Here is a 26,797-nt window from a genome sequence, read left to right as displayed (position 1 = left end):
ATTGGTAACGATAAAAGTCGATTAATCTCTATTCTCGAAAAATTCAAAAATTCATTCATTACGAGTTTCCCAAGTACTCGCGTAAGTACGGGCCAGTTAGAAATACGATTAATTGACCCTAACGTCACCGTAACGGAGACGTACTCTCTCGTACGATCTCATCGACGAATTAAGGAACGAATTAATTAACGTTCTACAAGCAGTGATTACTCCACGTTTTAACATAAAGTCCAACTTAGAATTTGACGGAATGTCAATTCGCTGTCCCGTTGACCGCGGATTCGTTTTCGAACCTGAGACCATTGTCCATTGTAATATCTCTGTTTGTGCCAATAAACTCTACCTTTGTTGTACCACACCGATGGCTAATTCCAGTGAAGATTCTTTAAACGCCCCTAACCCTAATCCTAATGTAAATCCGACATATATAATAACATACCGCTCACGTTGCAAAAAGGTGAAAATGTTTATTACCCTCAAATACTGTGTTTTTAATAAAAAAAATAGCTCTTTAATTATAAATAAAACAATACCAACAAAATCTTCGTGAAACACGAAGCTTTTACTGATATTAGGCAATTGAGGACGAATAATTGTTAATACATTTTTCTTAACTCCATGTTAATAATTCCATGATCTTCATCTGCATCAAAAATATTGTAAACCGTTATTGATACCTACAAAAGAAATCCACATGCCTAGAAGACATTAACATAAGACGTTAACATATTAGTGTAATGTGTTGATATGTAATATTAAATTTATCTTCTTCCTACGATTTCTTTTAGGTATAACAGAATATCTTTTCTGATATTGCATTTTGTTTTCTTTTATTTTTCCTTTATAAAAATATAATAGATTGTTGTCTTTTTAAACGTATGTGACAATTCAATGAATATGAAATTTGATGTTAAAAGGATTACTAGATCTAACGTCTTTGTTATAATTTATCTAATTTAAAAAGTGTATAAATGTATGTAGGTTTTCGTGGCTGACTGTATATTGCATTGTATTTTCCCCGAGATGCTGCAATTTTTGTGTAAAATTTATCAATCAACACATAATTTAGAAATTATTCAAATACATAGATAGAATGATTGACCTTGTAAATCTTCGTTTCTTAATCCTGTTACGTTCATTCGGTCATTTTCGATTCGGTTGCATTTTTGTAACATTACAGAGTATCTCAAATTTGAGCAAAGTATGATAAAATTGCTGTTGGTACTGTGACGGCAATGATTTTGCAATTCGATTTTGTGAAATATCGCAATATCGCAAAATAAACGAAATCATTTCTTCTCTAATTAGAGATATAAGATACATACATCTTTCAACGTTGTTCGTGTCCATGATCAGGATATCAATAAAACAAACACGTATCTATACTAGGTCCTATCCTATAGGAAGACTACAACTTTATTACAGGAGTCCTTTTGTTTATGTTTAGTGAATTTGATGTCGTACTTTTCTCATACTATACATAGAACAGATGATTAGAATATGACTGATCAAGTTTTTTATGTTTGCTAATATATGAACTAACATAAAAATTGAAATATAAAAATTCGAAAATCACAGCAAAGTTAATGTCTTCCGTCTAAATTCAAATAAAAAACTATGCCTATTAGCAGCATTATGAAAGAAACTACCAAATATTTTTAATGTTTTTGTATTGAAACTCCCGTTTCAATTCTATTTCACGTTTATGTTTCCAATGGAACGTCGAATAAAATCCTCTTGTCTACCGAAATGCACCGCGCAGCTCTAACATCGAGAATCGCTCTTCAATCATGGACGAGCCGGCACTGTGCGCCATTGTTAATAGCCTATCTGGCATTCCAGTACCTGACACACGATGTTCGAATTAATTACCGGAATCCATTACGCGTTCCCTCAGTCGGTACACCTTTCGTCATTGCTGTACTTTTACTTTTGGCATTCGAGCAGCTGTTTCCAGGTAATAGGCGATACTCTTAGTTATCATCTGTATGTTTTGCTTGCTAAGAAATCCTTAGTATTTTCAAATATTATTTTCTAGAAATAAACTGCTGTTATTACTCATCGTTGGAATGAGGAAAAGAAAAGAAATCATCCTTGTAAACTGTAATAAATATGGAACTAAACGAACATAAGACTTTTCTTTCGTCCAATTCATTGGATATTTTACAAAAAGAGAACTACTCTAAAAAAAATGTTGGCGTTCCTGAAAATTATTGCACTTTCTACCTAATATAATGTAACATATTATGTACTGATAATGTAAAACAATCACTAATAAGCTTTAAATGCCGAAAATTTGAAATAGAAGAAACACAGGACCATTGATGAGATAAACGAAAACATAAATATAATTTTTCGATTTTTATACAGTTGTAGGAAATTTAAAATTGCAAAAGTGCACAAACTGCACATAAGATGCAAAACTACATAAAATATCAAAAGTATAGAACTTATTATAATATTCAGTGAATAAAATACATTTCTACATCTCGTTTCTGTAATTAGCTGTATAAAAATACGAATTCGCACAAAAATCCGCAGTTTGTTGATAATACTATCACGAAAATATTCGAATACTTACGGATCATTTTTCTGAATATACTATGTGTAATATATACGAAACATTACGAAATTTCTATACATATATGAATGAATAATTGAAAATATACAGCGGCTATTTGATGATTACTTTTCGTAACATTGAAGTGCCCATCTGTCAACAGAGATGTTGAATTAGGAAAAATAGTCTATAGAATAATACTAATTTGTGGAATAAACGGATAAAATCAAGTTTAATATGTACATATTGGCTTCATATATTCAAATGAATAAAGCTCACAGCATACGGTTTTTATTACAAAAAATAAAATGTCATTCGCTCTATTTGTAGAATATTCGATCTGTACAGACTTCAACTGCTTGTCTCTTTCATTCTTTTTACTCAATTTAAAAATGGGGAACACAAATACGATGATTTCCATTAGATGAAATGGTGAATCGAGTAGAACACATCGTTTTAACTCTAATTTCTTCACATCACTTACATTTGTATTTTTGACTACAGCAATTCTTAAGAAAATGTTTTTTTTATATTTATAAAATAATTGTAAATTTCAAAGTAATTTAATTATTTGTCTATAAAATACACTCAACGTCTACGTATTTACCGCAGACCTATGCAGAAGTAATAAATGTAGTAAATAGTGTAAGAAATAGTTTAATGCACTGACCTTTAATTGTGAAAAAACAATGGCCAGGAATAAAAATCTACTGAGTTCCAAAATTTTCAAATTGTAACTGTAAACTAAAAATATTGAAATTTAAATTTTAAAGTTTCGTACTTAAACATGTTGATCTTCGAATTTTTCAATCTCGTGGTTTCTAATTGAGAATACCCAAAACATTAACATTTTTTCCTCATAATTTCCAGAACTACTCCGACATCTTCTCTTCCGTAGAAGATTGATTTTCGTTTACTATACAACTTTTTCCAGCTATAGTAGAAATTCCATTATCCGTGCTCCTATGGTCCTTTTCTTTTTTTTTTTTTTTTTCGTGGAGGAAACCCTCATAGGCGCCCCGCGCCCTCCGGGGAGAGGGCGCTGGGTAGTGCCGGATTCGTACCGGCTAAAACCTCCACGGTGGCCTGTCCTGACGCCTGAGTCGAGATGCACCCGGGATCTCTCCCGAATTACTACCGGTTACCTCCGGGCGTCTATCTCTCCTTTTTGTCGAAGGGAGGCGTCCTGCTCTTCCTGGACCGATGGGGGGGGGGGGGGGGGGGGACCACGCCCCCTAGCGCCTCGCTCCTGCTGCGTCATCCTGGGGACCCTGTCCCCTGACGCCTCTTCCTGGTTCTTCGCGCTCCTACGGTGGCCGTGGCGGCGCCGGTGGCGGCGTCGCGCCCCTGCGGCGCGTTGTGTTCCTCGGGCGCTGCGATGTCCTGGACGGATCGCGAGCTCGCTGCCGGTTTCTTTCCGCCCGCTCCTTCGCCAGCATGACCTGCTCGCAGTAGGTGCGGATGGCGGCGAACTCCTGGCGCCCTCTGAGCATGGCCGTGACGACCGCTTCGGGGGCTAAGCTCTCGCCGATTTCGAGCCGTAGAACGCGTCGTGGTTCCGCCGGACAGAACTCCAGCGTGTGTTGCGCCGTGTCCTCCTCTTCCTCGCAATGGTGACAGACGGACGTCGCCTCTCGCCGAATCCTTAGCAGGTACTCGCCGAACACTCCGTGGCCGGTGAGCACCTGCGTCATCCTGAAGGTCAGCGGCGCTCCGCCTCGATCCCTCCAGGCCTCCCAGTTGGGAAGCACGGCGCGAACGGCCCGGTGTGGTCGCACGGCGTCCTCCTGGATCAGCTGCGAGCGCCATCATTCCCACGTCTCCTTCTTCGCCTCCTCCCGGATGTTCGGGGCCGGCTGGCTGGCGGTCGATGGCGTCGGGCCCCTCTGGTGTTCGTACACGCGTTCGAGCGCCAGGGCTTGCAGCTCGAACGGGGGGGATGCCGCCAGCACGGTCGCCGACGCGTACGATGTCGTCCTGTAGCCTCTCGCTATGCGGATAGCGGTCGTCCTCTGCAGCCTCCGCAGCAAGGTCAGGCTGCGGCGACTGGCCGTCAAGCTTCTGGCCCAGACGGGTGCCCCGTAGAGGACTCGGGACCGAACCACTCCCTCGTAGAGTCGGCGGATTCTCGATCCTGCTCCGCCGATGTTCGGTAGGAGGCCGCACAGGGCGTTGGCTGCGGCCGTCGCCTTCGGGACCAGTTGCTCGAAGTGCGGTCCGAAGGTCCATCTGCTGTCGATCGTGAGACCCAGGTACTTCATCTGGCGTTTCACCGGGACCCCTTCTCCGCCGATGTTCACCGACAGTCCGGGAGGAGGTGTTCCTCTTCGTCGCTGGTCGAAGAACCACAATGCCTCGGATTTGGCCGGCGACACCGTCAGGCCGAGCCTTCGAATGGCGCGCACCGCGCACGCCACAGCGTCCTCCGTGCGATTCGCCGTGTCGTGCCACCACCGTCCCCCGGCCAGGATCAGGGTGTCGTCGGCGTAGCACACCATGCCTGCTCCCGGGGGCATCGGACATCGGAGGACGGAGTCGTAGGCCGTGATCCAGAGTATCGGTCCCAACACCGACCCCTGCGGAACGCCGCGCTCGATCCGTCTTCTTTCCTCCCCGTTCTTCCCGGCGTAGACGATGTATCTGTCGGTCAGGTACGCTCGGATGATCCCTACCAGGTACGCCGGGACCTCGAAGTGTCGCAGGACTTCCACGATCCTGGCCCAGGGGATCGAGTTGAAGGCGTTGGTGACGTCGAGTGATACCGCTACTGCCATCGCTTCTCGAGAGACCTTGTCCTCGGCCATGGTCTTCACCCTCTTCACCGCGTCCATGGTCGAGCGGCCGCGGCGGAATCCGTATTGGCTGTCGTGCCATCCGGGCGCCCTCTCGGTCATGTGAGCCTCCAGCCGGGCGGCGATGATCCTTTCGAGCATCTTGCCCACCTCGTCCAGCAGGCATATCGGCCTGTACGCGGACGGCGAGTCCGGCGGGTGGCCCTCTTTCCGCAGCAGGACCAGTCTAGCCGTCCGCCATGACCGGGGGTAGACGCCCTCCTCTAGGCATCTGGTGAACAGGTGTCGCAGGCGGGGAGCCATGGTGACGATCGTCTCCACCCACGCTCGGCCTGGTATTCCGTCCGGACCGGGTGCCACGTCGCGGGATGCCATCCCCCTGGTTGCTTCGAAGAGTTCTTCTTCGGTCACTCGCAGTTCTTCGCTCCATCCTGTTGCGGTTGTCGTCGCTGCCTCCTCGTCGTCGTCGTCGTCGTCGACAGAGGGGGAGGATGGCGCTGGTTGGCTCGTGTCCGTGTCCTCCGGCGGGAACAACGTCCCGATGACGTTGTCCAGCAACGCCGGATCCATGTTCGAGGTCAGTGGGGGCGCCGAGGGTTAGGTTGGGGTTAGATTAGCTTCTTCGTAACTACTTTGTAGGGCCGTCCCCACGGGTCGGATTCGACCTCCTCGATCAGTTCCGTCCAACACCGAGCTTTCGCGGTTTTGATCTCCCGCTGAAGAGTGCGTCTCGCCTCTCTGTACTCCTCGTAGCAGCTGGAGATCTGTTCCTCGTCGCGCGTCAGCCTGCGACGGCGGACCCTTAGGAATCTTCTGCGGGCCCGAACGCAGTTCTCTCGCATCTCTGCGATCTCCGGAGTCCACCAGTACGTTCTTTGGTCGCGTCTCCCCCCCGGGACGGAGCGCGGCATCGAGGCGTCGCACGCCGCGCACATGTATCTTCGGAGCTCCTCCGCCTCCTCGTCGATGCTTTCCTGCCCGGTTGTCCGTCGGGCGTCCCAGCTCCAGGCGGATACGATCGTGACCGCCACGTTATCCCTGCGGATCCGTTCAGGTCCCCGACCCAGTTGGGCGAGTCGGGAATGCGATGTGGTTCGGCCACCGCCGCCAGGGCGACCTCGTTCTCCCGGATGGTCTGAAGGAGCAGATCTTGCGCCCTTCTCGACCTACCGAGGTTGCATTGCAGGAGGCGCTTGAATTATGTGGTCACCTCCATGGCCTCCTCCCGGCCGTCCGCCGCTGTTGGTTCGGCGGCGCTTCCTGGTGGTGCTCCTATGGTCCTAATATGATTTTATCTCTGCTATTCAAACGTATTATTATTTGAACGTATTTTATTTTACAACGGTATGTCTCCCTACAGATTCAATTCCATTATAAAAAATAGACATTAGAAAGTAAAAGATTATGGACACTGAAGGATGTAATTAAAGATTTCCCTGAACAATTATATATATTTACCTATTAGACAATAGGTTTTAAAACTTTTTGAAAAATTATCTTTAATTTCCAGACTTATCACAATTCAAGCAGTTATTTGAAATTTGAAGGAGTCCATCAATTGTGGTTTTAACTACTTAAATAACTCCGATAAAAATTTGATTCTGCTAATAAATAAATTATAGACTTTTTTGATACGTGTACAGATGTATGTGTACAGTAAAAAAGGTTCAGCAACTGATGAAGAATTACTCAGACACTATTAAATGATATTTTCCTCAATGTATGTATGTGCTGCTTTTCAAACTTCTCCATTTAGTATATTCAGCAACTTGTTAAAAGTCATGGTAAGAAATTTCAGTGAATATGTTTCTTAAAATCTTGAAAAAATGAATCAGAATGAACAAAAAATACAATTCTACAGGAGAACCAGTTCTCTGAGAAACAGCGAATATTCACTTATTAACCAATTTAAATAAGAATTTATTTGAATAAGAAATCCAATAAGAACAGTGGCAAAAATTTATCAACAGGTAAGAGAGGGAAGGTCACGAGAGAGAAGAAAATTGGGAAACGTGTTCTCGGAAGAAGGAAAAAATAAATCTGCTTATGAGACATACATTTTCTAGAATAATTGCTTCGCTAATGTAATTCCATCTTCGAAATAAAGGTTTACGTAGCCATTGTATTAGAAAATTTAAAAAACATTGAATTATTCAAAATTATTAAATTAAGATATTTAGAAAGATTCATATTTTCAAAATTGATGACAAAAAATGTTTTTTGAAGTCTTTTCAATTACAGGATATAGATGTTTTAAGAAAAAACTAAGTAAGGGTATTAAATAATTTTTATAACAGAAACATAAATAATAATTCATAATACTAGATAGTAGTTACCTTATAAATAATATAATGATATTTACTATCCTTTTTGAAATATATAATAAATATTTTAGCAAAATATTCTATTTATCATACTCTAAACATTTATTTTGCATCAGATTTGAAGAGAAGGTTTTATTTCCATCAGATTTTCTAGCGCTTTTACCATCCGTTTTCGAATTTTGCGTTATTTAATGCCCTTCTTTTCAACATGCATCCTTTGAACAAATACTTCTCCAGTTTCCATTTCCCACAAAATTCTCCATCCCGAACGATGGAGCCAACTTAGCCTGCATGATTCCTCAGAGACTCTTTCCATCACTTCAGACACCACTCTTTCATGTAATATTCAAAGCTACGATCATCAACAAGCTTGTGATTTTACTGAAATGAAATAGTTGAAATATTACGTCAAACGGAACTCAGGATTTATCAAAGAAATTTCTCTACGCATTTTCGTTTACTTTATATTATTAATTTTCTAACACTTTATGATTTAACTTAAATGGTTCTCAAATTGTACAACAATTGCACAACAAGAAATAAAATAATTCTTTATATAAGAGTAAATTAAAAATACGGAATAAAATTTTGTCATATGCGCCTACGACTTAAAAAAATTATTCTTTACTGTATACTGTACTGCTATTGAAGAACAGACAGTACAGTGCACAAGTATTTAAACGCCTGATGCATCGACATCAAAATCTTGATATTTTTGTACGTTTTTGTTCAAAATTGTAATTTAACAATACTTTTTCTATAGTCCATTTCTTACTTCCAATCATAATTGAAATAAAATACTTAATAAAATTTAATCTGAAACAATCTGCGTCACGCAAGTTACATATTCGTATGTAATGAGTAACTCACATTTCAGTAAATTCATATGAATTTTCAGAATGCATATAGAAACACGTATTTTAGTTGCTTTAACATCACGATTCACTTAACTTAGATTTTCCTGCAGGAGTAATTTTCATCCATTTTTAAGTATTACCTTTTCATTTATACTAATTGATATTAACTATTGTTTTCATCGATATCTACTGACTATATATAGTTGCTTAAAGAATAGCATCCAAATTGGATCGAAGAGTTTGATTTGAAATAAATTTCGTATATTTGAAAAATTTCGCTCATATATATTAACAAATGTTACTTATGATATTTAATAATAAGTGTTTGTAAGAGTGAACAATGTAAGCATAGATTACTGATTTAATAAATAAATGTTGCATGAATGTATAGTGAGTGAACTTATCAGTTCCTGAATATGGTTACGAGGAGGAAAGTAGTCGAGGGTTGGGTTTGGATCGAGGGGAGTATATAATTGTCATAAATTATAATTGTGATTGGAGAAAGTGAAACATTGTACACAAAATTGCATTGATTAAATCTAATTATCACCTGTATCTATCTCATTATTCTATTACAATGTTAAAATGTAATAATTGACCAAGATCTTCGGGGAAACGATTAATTAGAAAATTCTGTTCGTGTAAGAGTACGACTTCAAAATTTTTTAAAAGCCATTTACATACATAAAAAGTTATAAATTCGTAATGAATTAATATTTGTGTATTGACACATAATGCTTTGCTTTGAGAAGATTTTAGATGAATTAGTTAGAATATTCCGAAAATTCTGCTAAGGATTGACACATTGCATGGAATTAGAAAATAGTAAAAATAATGATGGTATATATGTGATGCAGAGAAAAATAAATAGATATAGGAAAGAATTTAATTTTATTATTCAGAAGAACTTTATTTAACTAATGAATTTTGTATTAGAATATAAAACATCTATGGATTTTTTGCAGCTTAATATATAAAATGAAATAATAATTTTTTAATATATTCCTGATAATTTTTCAGGTCATTTCTTCTAATTTTCTACAAAATTGAATGAAATTATGAAACTGGAATGTATTTGTTTATAGACAATGTCAGCATGAATTTGGTACAATTTTTAATAATGTAATAATTTCTATCATTTTATCTTTCTCTCTTCTTATTTTCTAAGGTTGCATAGATACATATAGAATAGAATTGCTCCAATAATTTACAGAGTATTGAAAACATTACCCTTGATGTCGCAGATAGATTCGTGTTCAGTGAAAGAAGCGTGGTATTACTGTCTTATTCATTCTTCCTACAGCACAGAAATAGTTCAGGCTAAAAATACTCAAAATTATCATAAATTAATGGATACGGGCACTCGAGAGAGCGAAGAATTTAAGTACATCAATTATTCGTCCAGCAAAAATCTGTCTGCGACATCAGGGCCGACATTTTCAGCATTTTGTAAATTATTAAAGCGAATAAATTATTGAAACTACTGAATTCTTGAAAATCGTATCAAGCTTTGATTCGCATTGTTTGTAGATACAATTAGAAATAGTGTCCACTAGCCAAATTTGTCAAAGAGAAAGATTAAATATGTGCATGAAGGTTATTGTTATTTAAATACGTGCTTATTTAACGAATATTCAAAATCGATTTTCTTGAAAGTAAAGCCTTATATGGAAAAATATACTAGTTGTAGATCTACTTTTACATGAAAAAACATTTTTTTCCTCCAATACCTACAACTAAACTGAATTTTTATATTCTTATTTCAATTAGCTTACTTCCTATATTTCATATTCTTGTGAAAATAATTTTAAAAGTAGGTCTCAGGCAGAGATTTTATTTTATTATACAAAGTGGCAAGCAAATAGGTGATCAAACTTTGGTCCCACATTCTGTTGTTCCTAAAGATGAAAAAAGTTCATATGAAGATGAGTCTAAGAACTCTTCTTCTCTGAGATATTGATACTTTTTAATTATGATGAAGTATTTTAGAAATGTTTAAATTACTTAAGAAATTTAAATTTATCATCTTACATTTTATTTCTTACATTTATAAAATCATCCTAAAATCTTCAATTTCTCTATAGCAAGATTGAATAGTCTTATGAACTTTCGCTCAAATACTCAATAGTTCAACTTACTGAAAATAGAGGAATATTACTAACTACATAACTGTTACAATTACATTTTCTTGTATCCGGAATTCAATTGTTGGGTAATCAAATATTCTATTATGTTGGTTCTACAATTATGAAACAAGAAATAAGCTTGTTTTCCATCGAATGCATCCTTTCCTCAATGAATGCAATTCATTCTTTTCGAGGAAGATATTGTTTTTCGATATGATTTCAAACATGGCATAGTTCATTCCTTATGTGTTCATGATAACGATAATATAACATTTTACGATCATTTCATATTATTAATATGTGGTATAAGGTTTCTCCAACGGACTACATTTGTTTGAACCAAAGAACTGCTTCGCTCAATAAATTTTTAAGCAATTTCTTCTAGTTTTCAACATTGCATAATATGTGTTGCCTCGTCCCGAAGGACTACCCAATTTACGTTATTTGGAACGTTGTGTTAATTGGGCCTTCTGACTGAACTCACTGAACTTTGAAATTTAGTGAGCTTTACTGAATTAATTGGTATCTGAATACTACTCTGACTTGCGAGAACTATTTGCTTCTGCTCTTGATGGTGGTTTCTTCGCTTCTCTAACGATGGTTCTTTCTACTCTGGCACAACGCAACTCTAAACTGCGACAACTAAACTCTTCTCTCAGTGACCCTCGCCCTCTCCAGGAATCATCCTAGCCTCAAACTCTGATCAAGAACCCTCAAGGCCACTGATCGGCCTACTTCTCTAAAAACAACGGCCAATCAGCATCTCTACGAAACTTCACGATTTTCTTCCAGAAATCCGTCCTTTATGCAGCGAACGTGAAGTGATTCCAGGAATCATCGAAAATGGTCTCTAAACTCTAAGAAATTCCCTCCAAATTCCAACAACTGATGCCAGTGCTTAACGCCAGTCAAGACCCTTCGGATTTATACTGTGGCTGTGTGTGGCACGCGACTTTTCTAAGTTTCAAGTGCTCTCTCATTCAAGTCGCTAAGAGACTCGAAATACCATGGTCGTGTCACAAACTGTGATAGCGGTGATGGCTAACATCAGTTCTTTGTGTTGTATATCGAGGACGGCGCTTCGAAAAAGAACTGCTTCCCCTTATCCGACGAATTATAATCTAAATAAGACGCAGTGTAATTGCAAATTTATGGATTTAATTTTGCAGAGGTTACAATGTTTATCATTATAATCACTGTCCCTTTTTGAAACGTTCATAAAACAGAACTGTTCAAATTTAAACTAACAATTGTTAAACGTAAATCATGGAAATTAATTTACGCGTGTAATTCATGTGAAAACATAAGTTTCATTTCACAGTGGAATCATAACGAATAAATTTGTATATCCGCACCAAATTTGACGCGCTGCGAAAACAAATTTTAAATATGCAATAGATATGTTTTTTGGTTCATTGACGTATTTTTATATTGAAGAAATTTAATTATAATAAAACTCAATCATACGATTAAGAGAATAAAAATCTGACAGATCGTGGAAGCATATTTTAAGTTGGTGCAGAGCAACCAGGTTTCTGGACGTCAGCCATGCATCATTTTAATGACACGAGTGTCTCTGAACGCTGTGGCCGGACTTTAATGCGATTTTGGCAGCAGTCGCACGCGAAAATTGCTGTTGGTCGTGATTTGAAAATAAATTCGATCTTTAAATATTCCGGATCGTCTGAAAAAAGAATTGCTCGATATAAAAAGACGATGTGTTTATTAAAAGCGAACAAACTTACTAAAGTTAGTTATCAAACTCTTGTATTATTAATCAAATGAATGCTCTGTTCGACTTTGAATTTATTTTATCATTATAAGTACGGTATTAATAAATATTGTTATACCAAGGAATATATTATATAAATATTATATAATATTATATAATAGTATATATAATATATAGTAAAGATACATATAATAAATTTAGTACAGGAAGACGTAAGTAGATTCACTGCAACTTCGTACAATTCCGAGTACAAAGAGAATAAAGACCTCTGTTATATAAAAGCGAAAGGATATACAGAAATAAATATTCCAATTAAATGCGAAAAGACATCGGTAAACTATGCAACAAAAACATTCCTAACAAGGAACTGTTCTATATATGAAAATTTTAGGGCAAGAGAGTGTAGGAACACACATAATCTACATACTCAAAATCAATAAAGATGTTATACTGCTACACAAATTTACACAAAAAGCAATGGAAATATGAAGAATTTTCTTGGATCTATGAAATGTCAAAGATATCAACCCAAAAATCGGTATCCTAATCTAAGTTAGTTCCAAAAAGTGAAAATTATATAGAAGCTTCGAAATATGTTAATACTAGTTAAATAAGTAAATCTGCAAGATTTGTATTTAAATGAGAAATTAACATAGAGTTAGGCTATGCAAATTTATTATGAATATATTTCTTATGATTATTATGAATATCTATTATAAAGTTAAAACATGCATATATAATACAATAAATATATATATAAGAAGATGTAATCTACTTGTATATTTTTTTATTACATTCGAAATTGCAATAGCCGAAAATCTCGTGCAACAAATAAATAAACACACACACACATTTTTTTTATTTATTTAAATTGCTTAAATTATATTATAGTGATGGAAATTACAGGAAAGATTCTCTTTTTCGTTCATTGTATTTTAAAACGAGTATACTATATTCAAATATTCAGTACTGCTCTTCTTTTTCAAATATTGAGATGTAGGATAAACTTAACGAAATACTTAAACAAAATGTTAAAGAAAGTTCAGATAATATCAAAAGATTATCTGTGAAATTCGATCTATGAAGTCGAGGAGTTACTAATGTTTTCCGTTTATTTTTTATACCATCTTCGCAGCGTAAGATTAGAATATAATGATGATGAAAGATGAGAATATAAGATTTCTAAAGGTAATTTGATTTCTTAGCTTTGGTATTGTTAAGTCTTAGTAACGTTGTCACGCTTAATTTTCCTATTAATAGAATCATGCACTTGCTTGTTACATATAAATGCATCTAAAGACATAATTTCGAATCATCGAAGGAGAACCTATGTAATCAAGTCTTTACCGTCATGAACGAAGAATATCATGTACTTCATTGAACCCTATTTTGCATCGAGACGTCGTAATTATGATACATTTCACGGTTGCACACTCACACAATAACTCACTCTTACAACGTGACTGGTTTTTTAAAATGATATGTGTCGCGTTAAATGTGAATACGTCAAATCCCATCAAAAAATACAATTTTTAAATGAATTTTATTGAATTTCACATGGTTTATAACATGCTATCAAGTTTCAAATGGTTCATTTTGGATTAAGCTAGATTATTTTCGAATAATATATCTTAATTTATATTGTGTTTTATATGAAAAAAATCATCGATGATGGAAAAGTACACTGGGTGCATAAATTATTTTAAAGAAAAAATATTCTATTTAAAGAATTCTAAAATCGATAATTCTCATAAATTATTCATAATATTTGCCGTAAAAAATATAAATACAAATTGAAATAAAAGTTGCATATTTAAAATTAAATAACTTATCTCAAATTTAATTTACATTCTTGTGATCGCGCATAACCAAACCATCATAATATAGGGTGAAAAAAGTAAAAATACAACATTTATAAAAAGCCATAAATTATAATGTTTAACAAAGGACATTACGAAAACTATTTTCTATCTTAGAATTTCTATGCTAAAAATAATTTTTTAAATGTTATGATTTTTAGTTTTTAAAGGAAATTGTGCAAAATTATAGGATACCATTTTATAAGATATTTACTGTGAATCATTTGTATTTGTTCCCCAATTAAATGATACAGATAGTGCGAAGTCATTTCTTATGAAACAAGTTACGCAACAATATTTTAATAATTCAATTGAATTTATAATAAACAAGTCTTCGATTACAATACACGTGTTTCAAGTGAAAGCAACAAATTAAATGCTGACCTAAAGATCTTGCAAAGAATTCAATAAAATATTTTGAAAACCTATAAACTTTCTCATAAAGAACATAATATCTATATTAAAAAGCAGAGACATAAAATTCAAATAAGGGTCTTTAAAATAATATATGTATCGAATTTTGTTTGATCTAAACTATACAATAACCATTTATGCATATTTCGACGACCCTTCATATTTTTTAAAAATAATTCCCCCAATACAAAATAACGCTGATAGATCATTATATTATAACTATAGATTAATAATTCATACAATTAGACATTTAACAAATGTGTGCAATCATGAAAATTAGCAAGTAGTGTCACAGAAGAAATAGTAAAAGGTTCTATTAACAACCATTTTCAAGTAGAATTTTAAAATAGGGCAATAAATAATTTCATGTATTTACTAGCGACAATCGGAAAATTTATCGAAAGCGCATAAGAATTTCGATGGTTTTAATGCGACGCAAAAATTGAATTCCCGAAAAATTTCACAATTTTTCCATTTCATATATATAATATTTTCAAGCAATTCTGGATAAAATTGGGGAGATCATGCACGATTGCGGAACAAATTCGCTACGTCCGTAAATACATCGAAAACTGGAAATTTCAGTAAGTAAATAACGATTATGAAAATATTCGTACGCCAACATAAAATAAGCTTTCGTGATTATTCAACGAAATTAATCACATTGAACGTATAAATTTATTGTATAAAATGCTTATCTCATTCGTGATTAATTAATCCTTAAAGTGTTAGACGATTTTATGAACAAACGCATATATAATTGTCTAATGTTAAGAACATTCTTCCATAAGTTAATAAAATATATGTATATTTTATTATATATTATAATCACAACCATAAAAATATATAATTGCATATCACAATACAATAGAACCTCTATTGTCGGAGTACTTGTTATTCTAACATCATTTAAATATTTTATTATTTTCTTCCTGTTTTTAGTATAAAAGTTGATATTATATGTGATATAATGATATTTATAGTTGTATTATAGTTATATATATATATATATGTATGTGTATATACATGTATATATATATATATATAGATATATATACAGGATGGTTGGTAACTGGTGGTACAAGCGGAAAGGGGGTGATTCTACGCGAAAAATATAGAATAAAAATTTTTAATTTTTTTAATTTTTTTTTTAATTTTTCCATCGAGACAACGATCTATAGTGAGATCCGTTATAACGTATCGCACGCGTACCGAGCGAAAATTCAAAGTCGATTTTCTCGGAAACAAAGCCTCAAACGAACAATTTTTATTCCACATTTTCGACTTCTTTTTTCGCGTAGAATCACCCCCTTTGCGCTTGTACCACCAGTTACCAACCACCCTGTATATATATATATATACTAATTTAGGAAGGTTTTTATATGGAGGTTTTAGTCCCTTTGGAGGGGTTGTCACAGATGAAATCCGACTAAACAAAGCGATAAGATAGCGAAATTCCAAGCGCCTTATCATGAGTGACCATCGGGATAACATCCGGTCACTCTATTCGTCCCCAGAAATATATGATCGAAGCTTTTTCCCACTCCCACGAATAAAAGAATTTAATACTCCCCCTAAAATAATCCAAGTCAGTCTTGAACAGTCACGCCTAGAGCTCGAAAGTATATTGTAAACCAGAAAAAAACAGTTTCTTTTTTTCTTAAATTTCTTTTTATTTTACGTGACATTTTTGGCGATCCGTGCCAGGATCCATTCGCTTCAGTGTAAACGAAATCACGATTTCGACGTACGTGCATCATTGAAGATTGAAGGATCAGCGGACCACTGCGAATCTTTGCTACTACAAAGCCCTGCAGCAACTTCCAACGTTCCACTACGGTGAAACTAGACGAGAGGACTACGGTCAGCGCAGAGCAAGCCTACGAATAAGATTCGGAATCTAGAACCAACCAGAGAGGAAACATCCCAAAGACTCCTCAACGGCCATAACTACTACGGTAAGCTGGAAATTTGGATTCATCTTTACGTTACCGTGTGAGAAAACCAAGTTTCTCAAGTGTTTCGAGTTCAGCAACGATAGTTCAGACTCAATAAGTTCGATTAGAATCATGTCCACATCACGAAAAGACAAAACCGAAACTATTGATATCGCTTCTACAACCGGAGCTATGGATAAGTCGACTCGTGCCATACTCGAGCAAATCGAACTTCTTGCGCGACGTATAGAAGAAACGCAACGAATAGCCGATAGTGAAAACAAAAAACGTGCAGCAGAGATAGAACTATTAGAAAAACATATCTCTAAAATAAATTTAGGACATGACGCTACTACTGAATTAAGCTCCTTTATTACCATGGACGAAAACTCAAAGAAATACACTGCTTTCTCAACACCTCAAGGACATTTCCAATTTAACAGAATGCCTTTTGGACTCAAAAACGCACCAGCAACATTTCAAAGAATGATGGATACAGCATTACGCGGATTAATTAATAAACATTGCTTTGAATATTTAGATGACATTATTATATTTGGAAGCACTATTCAAAAACATAATGAAAACTTAGTCATAGTATTACAAAGACTAAGAGAATTAGGACTAAAAATCCAACCAGGCAAATGTGAATTTCTAAAACCAGAACTCGAATATTTAGGACACATAGTAACATCAGAAGGAGTAAAACCTAATCCGCAGAAAATACAGCCGAAAATTTTAGAATTCCTAAAAACCTTACCGAAGTCAAATCATTCTTAGGACTCGTGGGATACTACCGGAAATTTATACGTAACTTCTCTGAAATAGCCAAACCCCTGACAGACCTAAACAAAAAAGACACTAACTTCCACTGGTCGGACAAACAACAGAACAGTTTCGATACACTCAAACAAAAACTTTGTCAAGCACCTTTTCTGTCATGCCCAGATTTCTCTAAAACATTCATATTAACGACAGACACTAGTTATGAAGGACTAGGAGCCGTATTATCACAAGACGGACACCCGTACTGTTACATCTCTCGAATGCTAAACTCTCCAGAGAAAAATTATACGACTACAGAAAAAGAATTATTAGCTATCGTATGGGCATTGTAACGACTACGGCAATACTTGTTAGGACGAAAATTTATTATTAGAACAGACCATCAAGCTTTGAAATGGTTAAATAATTGTAAAGACCCATCGTCTAGATTAATGCCGTGGAGACTAAAGTTAGAAGAATATGAATACACAATCGAACATGATAAAGGCAAAGAAAACACAGTCGCAGATAGCTTATCTAGAATTCATGCGATTCAAAAAGTAGAAACCCCTGAAGGAACAGTAGTCTTAGATTTCTTACAACATTTTACGAAATGGAAAAAGAAATCAGAAATCCCAAAACGATTAGAAATGAAACCTACCAATCTTCTATTTTTCTATCAATTAACTAAAACAGAATTAGGAGAGTTCGACGAGGCAATATGGTTACGGAAAATCGACAACATATTACGAAATAACAAGAAAGTAGGTATAGGAGACAACGCGTTTGCAGAATTAGAAAAGAACCAGATCAAACTTATGCTTCTATATTTCAATGATATCCGATACCCTGTCACCTTCGCGTGGGACCCAATCCAAGAATTAACCGAGGAAGAGATAAAGAAAATAATTCAGGAAAATCATAACGGTACGATAGGACATTTAGAGATCCAAAAGACATACCAAAGAATAAAAAAATGATATAAAATCCCACATTTATTAAATAAAGTCGAAGAGTTTATAAAGAGATGAGAAGCTTGTCAAAAGGAGAAATTAACGCGGATTAGACAAAACAAGAACCAATAATATCTGACACATCATTACAACCTAACGACAAAATTGCTATGGGCATCATAGGACCTATGACCAAAACTAAGAAAGGAAATCAATTTATACTCTCAATACATGACGAACTGACAAAATAATTGGTCCTAGTACCACTAAAAACACAACAGACAGAATCCATAATAAATGCACTCTTAGAACACTACATTTACGTATTTTCTGCACCCAAAACAATTCTAACAGAACAGAGACAAAACTTCACTAGCGAACTCATGTTAAAATTCGAAGAGACATTTAAGATTAAACACAACACATTAAGACCACTAGCTTCCACCCTCAGTCAAATGGATCTCTAGAAAGAACAGATGCTGTAGTAAAAGATTTAATCCGTACAAGTCTGCATGATAATAATAATAAAGAATGGGATGAAATATTAAACTTCATATGTTTGGGTTATAACACAGCCGTACACGAAGGTACCGGATTTTCACCTTTTAAACTAACATTCGGTAGAGACGCAAACCCACCATCAGCAACCGTGAAAACCTCGAATTTAACTTACAATGATATGTTTTCACTCTGGCAAAAACAATTAAATAAATATTTAGATATCGCGAGAAAACATTAATAAAGAGCAAAAAACGATACCTTCGAGACCAGAAAAGAAAGATAGTGCGAACTCAAACGGTATTTAAAGAAGGAGATTTTGTATTAATCCATAATGATCACAAAAGAGACAAATTAGACACAAAAGAGGACCATACAGAATCCACTCTGTCAAAACCCCTTATTATGGAATCTTAGTTGATAATATTATAAAGAAAATACACGGTAATCGTCTAAAACCTTACTTTTCAGGTCGACACTCCTCTGTGCCGGAATAATATCCGCGCAAATAAATATTACACCATTAGAAGGAAACTCTGTATTCATAGAAAGCATAAGAAAAGGATATTTGTATAGCGATACTGCCAATATTATTGTAGGATTAGATACTAGCGACATATACGAGCAAATAAGCACGATAGAATTATATAAATCGACAATAAACTTACGCACAATCAGCAAAGAATATGCTGAAGAGTTAGACGGATTACAAAACCGTATCAATAACCTGAAACAACTCGCAAAACACTTGAAAACGTTAATACACACCCGAAGCAAACGAGGTTTATAGCTAATCAAACAGCACTTATTAGGAAAATTGTAAACTCGGAAAACCTAAACCACCTAGAGAAATCATATAACGATGTATTAAAACAACAACAGCAAGCAAATATCGATAGATTTATGCTTAAAATGATTATGAAACTCGACACCGCTATGCAAACTTTACACTTTCAGTTAGACGAGATACTTAACGTCATAATATTAGGCAAACAAGGAATAATTAGCCCACAAATACTCGACCCCGATTAATTTATAGAAAACTACGCCAAAGCGATAGGCAACCAGATGTACAACACCGCGATCTCTGCCAAAACCGAACATTTTCAGTTTATACTCGATATCAGTGATCTTAAAATCTTTACAATAGGTGACAAAATATTTTTTAAAATCATAGTACCTTTAGTCTCTAATGGAATATATTACAGGTATATCCCATCCCGAATAAGAGAAATGGAGTATTTTTGGCTCCAGTAGTCCAACATCAGATATATTTAACTTCAGGACTTTCATTTATGAACACTGATATCGAATATCTCGACACTTTGTAAGAATCGAGCCGGAACCACTATATGCAAACAAACAACACCAATCCATGACAGAAACTCGAGAACCGATTGTCACAGCGAAATAATAAACTTCAAACCTCATATCGAACATTACCAAATAACTGTGTTTAAGATTGAAGACATTAACTTTATACCGCTCAAAACTAGCAACAGCTACATTGCGATACCGGCAAACCCGATAGAAATAGACACAATTTGCCAAACGAAACACACCTTGCAAAAACTTGACAAGCCCTCCATCATAAGAGCCAACATTTCCTGCGATATACTGTGCAAAGATGAACACATGCGTATAGGCGAGACAAAAAACGAAATCAAATACGAAATCAAAACTAAAACCCTAGCGCTCAAAACAAACGATAGCTTCACTCATATGTTAGACAAACTCGAGCGAGCACCAAAGATAATAGATAATTTACAAGGTTATAAGACCACGATCGATAAAATAGGCGACGAGATAGAAACTCTTAATTTTGAACATAGAATCAAAAATATACAGTATTGGGGGCTAACCACGCTCCAGATATTAGGGTACATAGCATTAGGCATGCTAGGTATATACGGATTAAACAAGATAGGAATATTCAAATGCATCAAAAAATGTATACCGAATAGTTTATGTATCAATTTATTTTGCTGTCGAAATGAAACCGTAATCAACGGCCATAATGCGACATCCCCACCAGCACCAAGCGCTCCGGCCGCAACATCCAACATCTATATCCCGACCAACTCATACAACCTCGAAGAAGAAGAGGAATCAGCTGTGATTTTCAAGCCACGCCGAGTCCGATTCCACAAAAGTCTTCTGAAGAAAACTTGAGGGACCAAGTTCAATCTAAGAAGGGGGGAATGTCACAAATGAAATCCGACTAAACAAAGCGATAAGATAGCGAAATTCCAAGCAACTTAGTATGAGTAACCATTGGGATAACATCCGGTCACTCTATCCGTTCTCAGAAATATATGATCGAAGCCTTTTCCCACTCCCACGAATAAAAGAATTTAAATACTCCCCCTAAAATAATCCAAGTCAGTCTTGAACAGTCACGCCTAGAGCTCGGAAGCAAATTGTAAAACCAAGTGTTAGAAAAAAAATAAAGTTCCTTTTTTATTTTTCATCTTAAATTTGGTTTTTTATTTTTTTGTGTTATTTTACGTGACACTAGCGTTGTCGAGAAAGTGTGGTCCGCGTGACAGAGAGAGCGTTGGATCCGTGGTGACGAGAGTTGCAAATTAACTATTGAGTTGTCTAAATTATAGTCCGTTATTGTGATTAGTTCACCAAACAACCATCGTTCTTCTGTTTAATTAACATCTGTACAACCCATTTATTGCAAATAAATCATCATCAATAATATTTTATTTCCGATATTACATAACTATAATATAATATAATATATGTGTGCGTGTGTACGGCGTGCGTGTATCATGTATAATAATACGGTTAAATTTATTATAATATAATTGTTAAACCAATTCAGAAAATAGAAAATCTAGACTGGAGATAGACAATATAGAAAATGGTAATAATGTAGCAAAAAAATATAGAAATATATAGGATGCAGTCGAATAACATATAGAATTAGCATAACATGTAACATAAGGCGATTCCTTATCAAAGTGAGAATAAAATATTTCGTTTTCCAGAAAATCGAAATAAAAAATCTATCTATTATACATGAGTATACCTGAACGTAATTGCGGACTGAATGGAAGTAAAGGAACGAAGAATAAGTGCAAAAATGTAGAATGAAATTTTTTCACAAGACGCCTTTTTTCGATGGAAAAATAAATTTGAAAATTTCGCACGCGAGTATACTATGCCAATCCTTAACTAAACACGTTCAAACTCTATTTTCTTGAAAATGAAGCCTTGAACGGACAAATTTTATTTTTTACTTATCGCATGTAATAATCTTCTGCTGATTGTTTACTCATGCCCAGTCGGTAATTAGCTAAGTTCAAGTATGCTTCACAAATTTTCAAAGTCGATTATCTCAAAGACTAATTATAAGCGTCGAACGATAAAGTGTTGTTCTCACATGTATTTTCTTCTTATTTTTTCATAAGGTGTCACCTCATGCCTGCTTGTTCATGTTATTTTGAACCTTGCATAATATTGAAGGTATTCTCCTTCCAAGTAAGTTTAATACTAGATCAACTTGCAATATATAGCAAAACATGTTATACTATATACATAGCATGAATTTATAATTCAAGTAATACTATGAAACTAACAATAAGTACGTTTAACAATAACAATAATGAACATTAACAATAACAACAACAAGCACGCTCCCGTGCACCGAGCATTATAACATACTGTGCATCTGTACACAAAACAGCAGCAAGTTTTTATTGCTACGCGTTTTCGTCATGACGACTGCCATTAACATTGTCAGTAACGAGACATACAGCGTATCGTTGCAAGTATAAACGAATGTAGTGATATAGGATGAAAGCGTTTTCCTCATAGCTTGATATTTTGATAATCAGGCAAATCTTATCTTTCTGTACCTTACTGATTGTAGACCAAACGTAAACGTATTGTCATGTGTAATAGATTACGCTTACGGTTCCATGAAGCGATATTTCGTGGACAATGAGCCTCAATAAAGTGTACATTAATTTTGCCAAAATCATCTGTATGTACAAATATATTTTTTATATTTCCTTTATAAATTCTAATTCCTAATTGTTCGGAACAATTAGTTACATCTTTTTTAATTGAATTTTATTGGGCGTGTCAATTTCGGTACATTTACAGGCAATCACTAGAATCCATCAGTGTTTTGATTATGTTCGTAAGTAAATCAATCGTGTGCTCTCCTCTAAGTCTTCTGGGGATGTTCGAATAGTAGTTTTCGCTAATGGGTTCGTGTGATTTTTCATTCTGTTTGGTTGAGTATTGGTGTTACGCTATGAGGCTTACCACAGGCTGTATTTTCTAATCGTCGCTCGCGGTCCTACAACGTCGCAGGCAAACCGTCTTATCTGCCCGCCGGATCATATACAATGTATCGACGAGAGCATCGTTGTCGCCAAGCAGCGAGCTCTAGAAACGTCGATTTTTGACCGTTACGTTTTTCACACTAGAAGAGGCATACGTGATCATAGGCGCGAGCGGTGGCGTGACCCGAGCATAGTGGGGGTCGTCTTCCAAATGAGACAAAGGAATAATCGAAGGGCGTTCAGTTCCTTCTGACGAGTCAAACGTGACACTTTGACAAATCTGACGAGCAAACGAATTTGTCTAGAGATATCGCAAAGTTGAGTCAAATTTCTGTAACATCTTCATCATATTATTGTAAAATATATTGTTCTATGTTAACCTGTTAATACAGTGTTACATTCATTAAACCACCTCTGTTATCCTAACCGAAACAGGGGGACGACTATTTCGCGGCGTCGATTAACATAATCGTAGCGAGAATTTACGCCTCTCGCTGACGCGTTCTCCTAGCGACCGCGTCTCTCCGCGAACGGTCGTAACAATTGGCATGGTTTGAATTTCCCTCTTGAACGGTGGGTGAGATATTGTGGATAGTTTCGGGAATATTCACGGGGATCAATTTAAATGGGACATTGTATATTCTCGTTTCTATTAGAGAGTACTGCTAGCAATGTAATGTCTTCTTTTGACATAATCATTATGACCCTCGCGTACAAGGTTCTAGTACTCAAGGCGCCAGGGATATTATATTGTTACACTAAGGTGTTAGTAATCTCATATGTCAGTAGTTACATGCAGAATAAGTAACACGGCATAGTTAAATATGAGGAATCTACAGTTTTAAATAATCGTAATTCCGACCACCAGAATCGCGCTAAAGCACAATACAATTAGAAATAAACCGAGTCACACAGGTGCCGGTCGAAAATTAACTGAGACTCAAACTGTAGGCTCTTTGACCACAAATACGATATCATCAATTATGAAGAGAAAAAATTTCAAATTTTAATGGATTTTATATGTAGCTCTAGTGTAACATACTGTAGAGGACAGATTGAAAAGTTTCCAGAAACGCAGCTAGGAGTTGTTTTATTCGTTATTGTTATTGTCATTTCGGAAACTTTTTAATTTGTTCTCGTACAAGCAGATTCTAATTCAACGTAACAACATATTGAAATAATTGAATTTAACTTATTAAAAAAGTTTGCATTATTTCAGCTGCAGTGGAATCTTGAAATTCATAAGCAAATACGAATATATGACATTTTTATCATAAACAATTCTTTATCTCTGTTGTTATTATTGCTCTTTCTGAAGTACCTCTGTTATCGATGTTATCGTCGAATAATTTTTACAAGTAAAGATAAGTGTTCTGCAATGAAAAAGTTCTCTTATCAAAATTATCGATTTGTATACTGATTTTATTGTACTTTAGTGTAAACGAGGTAAAAAATAAATATAAAAAATACTGTAGAAAATAGAATTGAAATAATAAAAAGAGTAGGAATTTCTATCTAGAAATGCCAAATTTATTTGGTAAAATCCTTTGGTAAAATCAATTCAACTTTACTAATTTTTTAAGTAAATTCCTGTAACAAGGTAACGTTCACGTTACGAAAATACCGTAGCGAATTTCCAGACGTGAGATCAACGAAATTTTCGTTGCTGGACAGCAGGCTTTTAATCACGAAATTCGTCGCGAATATGCAATCGAAATTGTAGCGAAATTAGAACCGCGACAATTTTCCACGTCGGATCAATAACAGTTTCGAGCGAAAATTGAATTTTTCTAGATGCTCCAGGAAAATTACTAAGTGAATATTTAAATTGCATCATAAAAATATAACGATTTTGGTTGAAAATTTTTTTACATGACCACGTTTTTTTGCAAATATTTTGGTAGATGTCATGGTAATTCTTATATTTTCGTTTCCTTTCTTTCTTCTTTCTATGTCATTTTAAAATAATTATGCGTTCTTTTATTTAAATAAGCCAATGATCTTTTTAATTTTTTTATTATTTGATTGTTAAAGGAACTAACTTTTCATTCTATTTAGTATTTTGTATTTGAATAATGTTCCTTGTAATAATTTCTGGAATAGTTTCTAATTCTATTGTCAATATTGTGAACTGCATAAATAAAAATTTCATTAAGATAAATTTTGCATACAAGCTCAGATACATATTGTACATAAGAATAACTGGAATTAAAATCAGTTCTCGTGGCAAATACCCACGTTAAATATTGTTAAATAATTGTATTGTAAAATAATTCTACTATGTTGTTGATGACGTAAATGTATTCAAAATATAATAATTCCATTCTTATTTTATTCAGAAGAATTAACTAATACAAAATTATTTAAAAATAATCTCACTAATTTATAATACTTTTTCTTTCTAATACTAATTTATAATACTAATACTTTTTCTTTCAAATAAAGCCCACGCTTACTCTAAAACTATTTCTAAATTATGAACTGCACTGTATTTCCTGTTAGTTACTAGTCTATTCCTCGATTGGTATCGAACTCAATTGCTTATCAACATAACGTTATATTGGAAGTTATGCAATATGTGTTGGAAGTGAAGGTTTTAATACATATTGTTGTTCCGAGAGATTTTTATTATTTTGCTGCGAGAGTTCTATTATTTTTAAAAGCAAAAGATTAGGACTGACAGCACTGACTAGCTAACGAATGTTAAGTGACTAGGTAACGAGTGTATCTAGCGCAAGTAGACGTAATGCGACAGTAGATAAGTCAGCGAAAGTTAAAAACGTAATGCGACGTAAGAATAGAAATATAGAATTTGTTAATAATTAATTAATTAAGATTATTTGATTACTTAACTTTGATTATTTGTGTTTTGGAGCACAACATCCTTTGAAACCAAAACTTCCAAACATCTTGTAGGAAAATACACTAAAATTTCTTTGAAATTCGATCCTTCGCAATTTCGATCAGCATCATTTCAATTTTTCGACTAAATTTTGCGGGCAACGAGAAACCGACTAAAACTAGTAAATAGCCTGAAAGAAGCTGACAAAATGATTAAAAACTGGATCGTTCTTATTTGGATATTGCCGTGCCCGAGTTGGCTGAAAAATTGACTTACAAGAAATGCAAAATCAGCATATCTCGAGAACAAACCGAATCATAAATTTAAATAGCGAAAGAGAAAAAGATAGATAGATAGAGAGAGAGAGAGAGAGAGAGAGAGATAGAAAGAGAGAGAGATAAATGGAGATAACGGGTAGACGAGATCATAGTAGCGCTATTTGAATTTTCCGCCGCGAATATGCATGGTAAACTGGCCTGCGAAATCTATTTTTGTTAGTTATTTTCAGCTGGCTGAATCGCCATGAACGAGCCACTCGTTGTTTATAATAATTCCTTTATTACTGACTGCTTTTCAAAACAAACAATCGCCGACTGAGTTAGGAACGATCGGTTGTTCATAGTACGTTTTGAAAGCACTTAAAAATGAACGATGTTCATTTATGAAATAAAGCTTTGATTCCTGTTTTCTTTTTACAAATACGGGAAAATGCCGTGCTATCCTATTTAATTGAACTTTAATTCATACTATAAACTATAGTAGTTATAATACAATAACATTTTTATTACATATTAATAACTGGATTGCGCACCAGATTATGCATCTGTAGGAAAT

The 26,797-nt window shown here is 35.4% G+C and overlaps 1 protein-coding gene across 11 annotated transcripts in view; it reads right to left on the bottom strand.

The window, feature by feature from the left end:
• Positions 1-26,797, bottom strand: part of LOC126873815 (octopamine receptor beta-2R-like) — a 612,816-nt gene that overhangs the window by 142,165 nt on the left and 443,854 nt on the right. The window lies entirely within an intron of this gene.

Source organism: Bombus huntii, chromosome 15, assembly GCF_024542735.1.
Source record: "Bombus huntii isolate Logan2020A chromosome 15, iyBomHunt1.1, whole genome shotgun sequence".
NCBI classification, from domain to species: Eukaryota; Metazoa; Arthropoda; class Insecta; order Hymenoptera; family Apidae; genus Bombus; species Bombus huntii.
The sequence above is the reverse complement of the archived record's forward strand: the minus strand, read 5'-3'. Positions and strand labels throughout refer to the sequence as shown.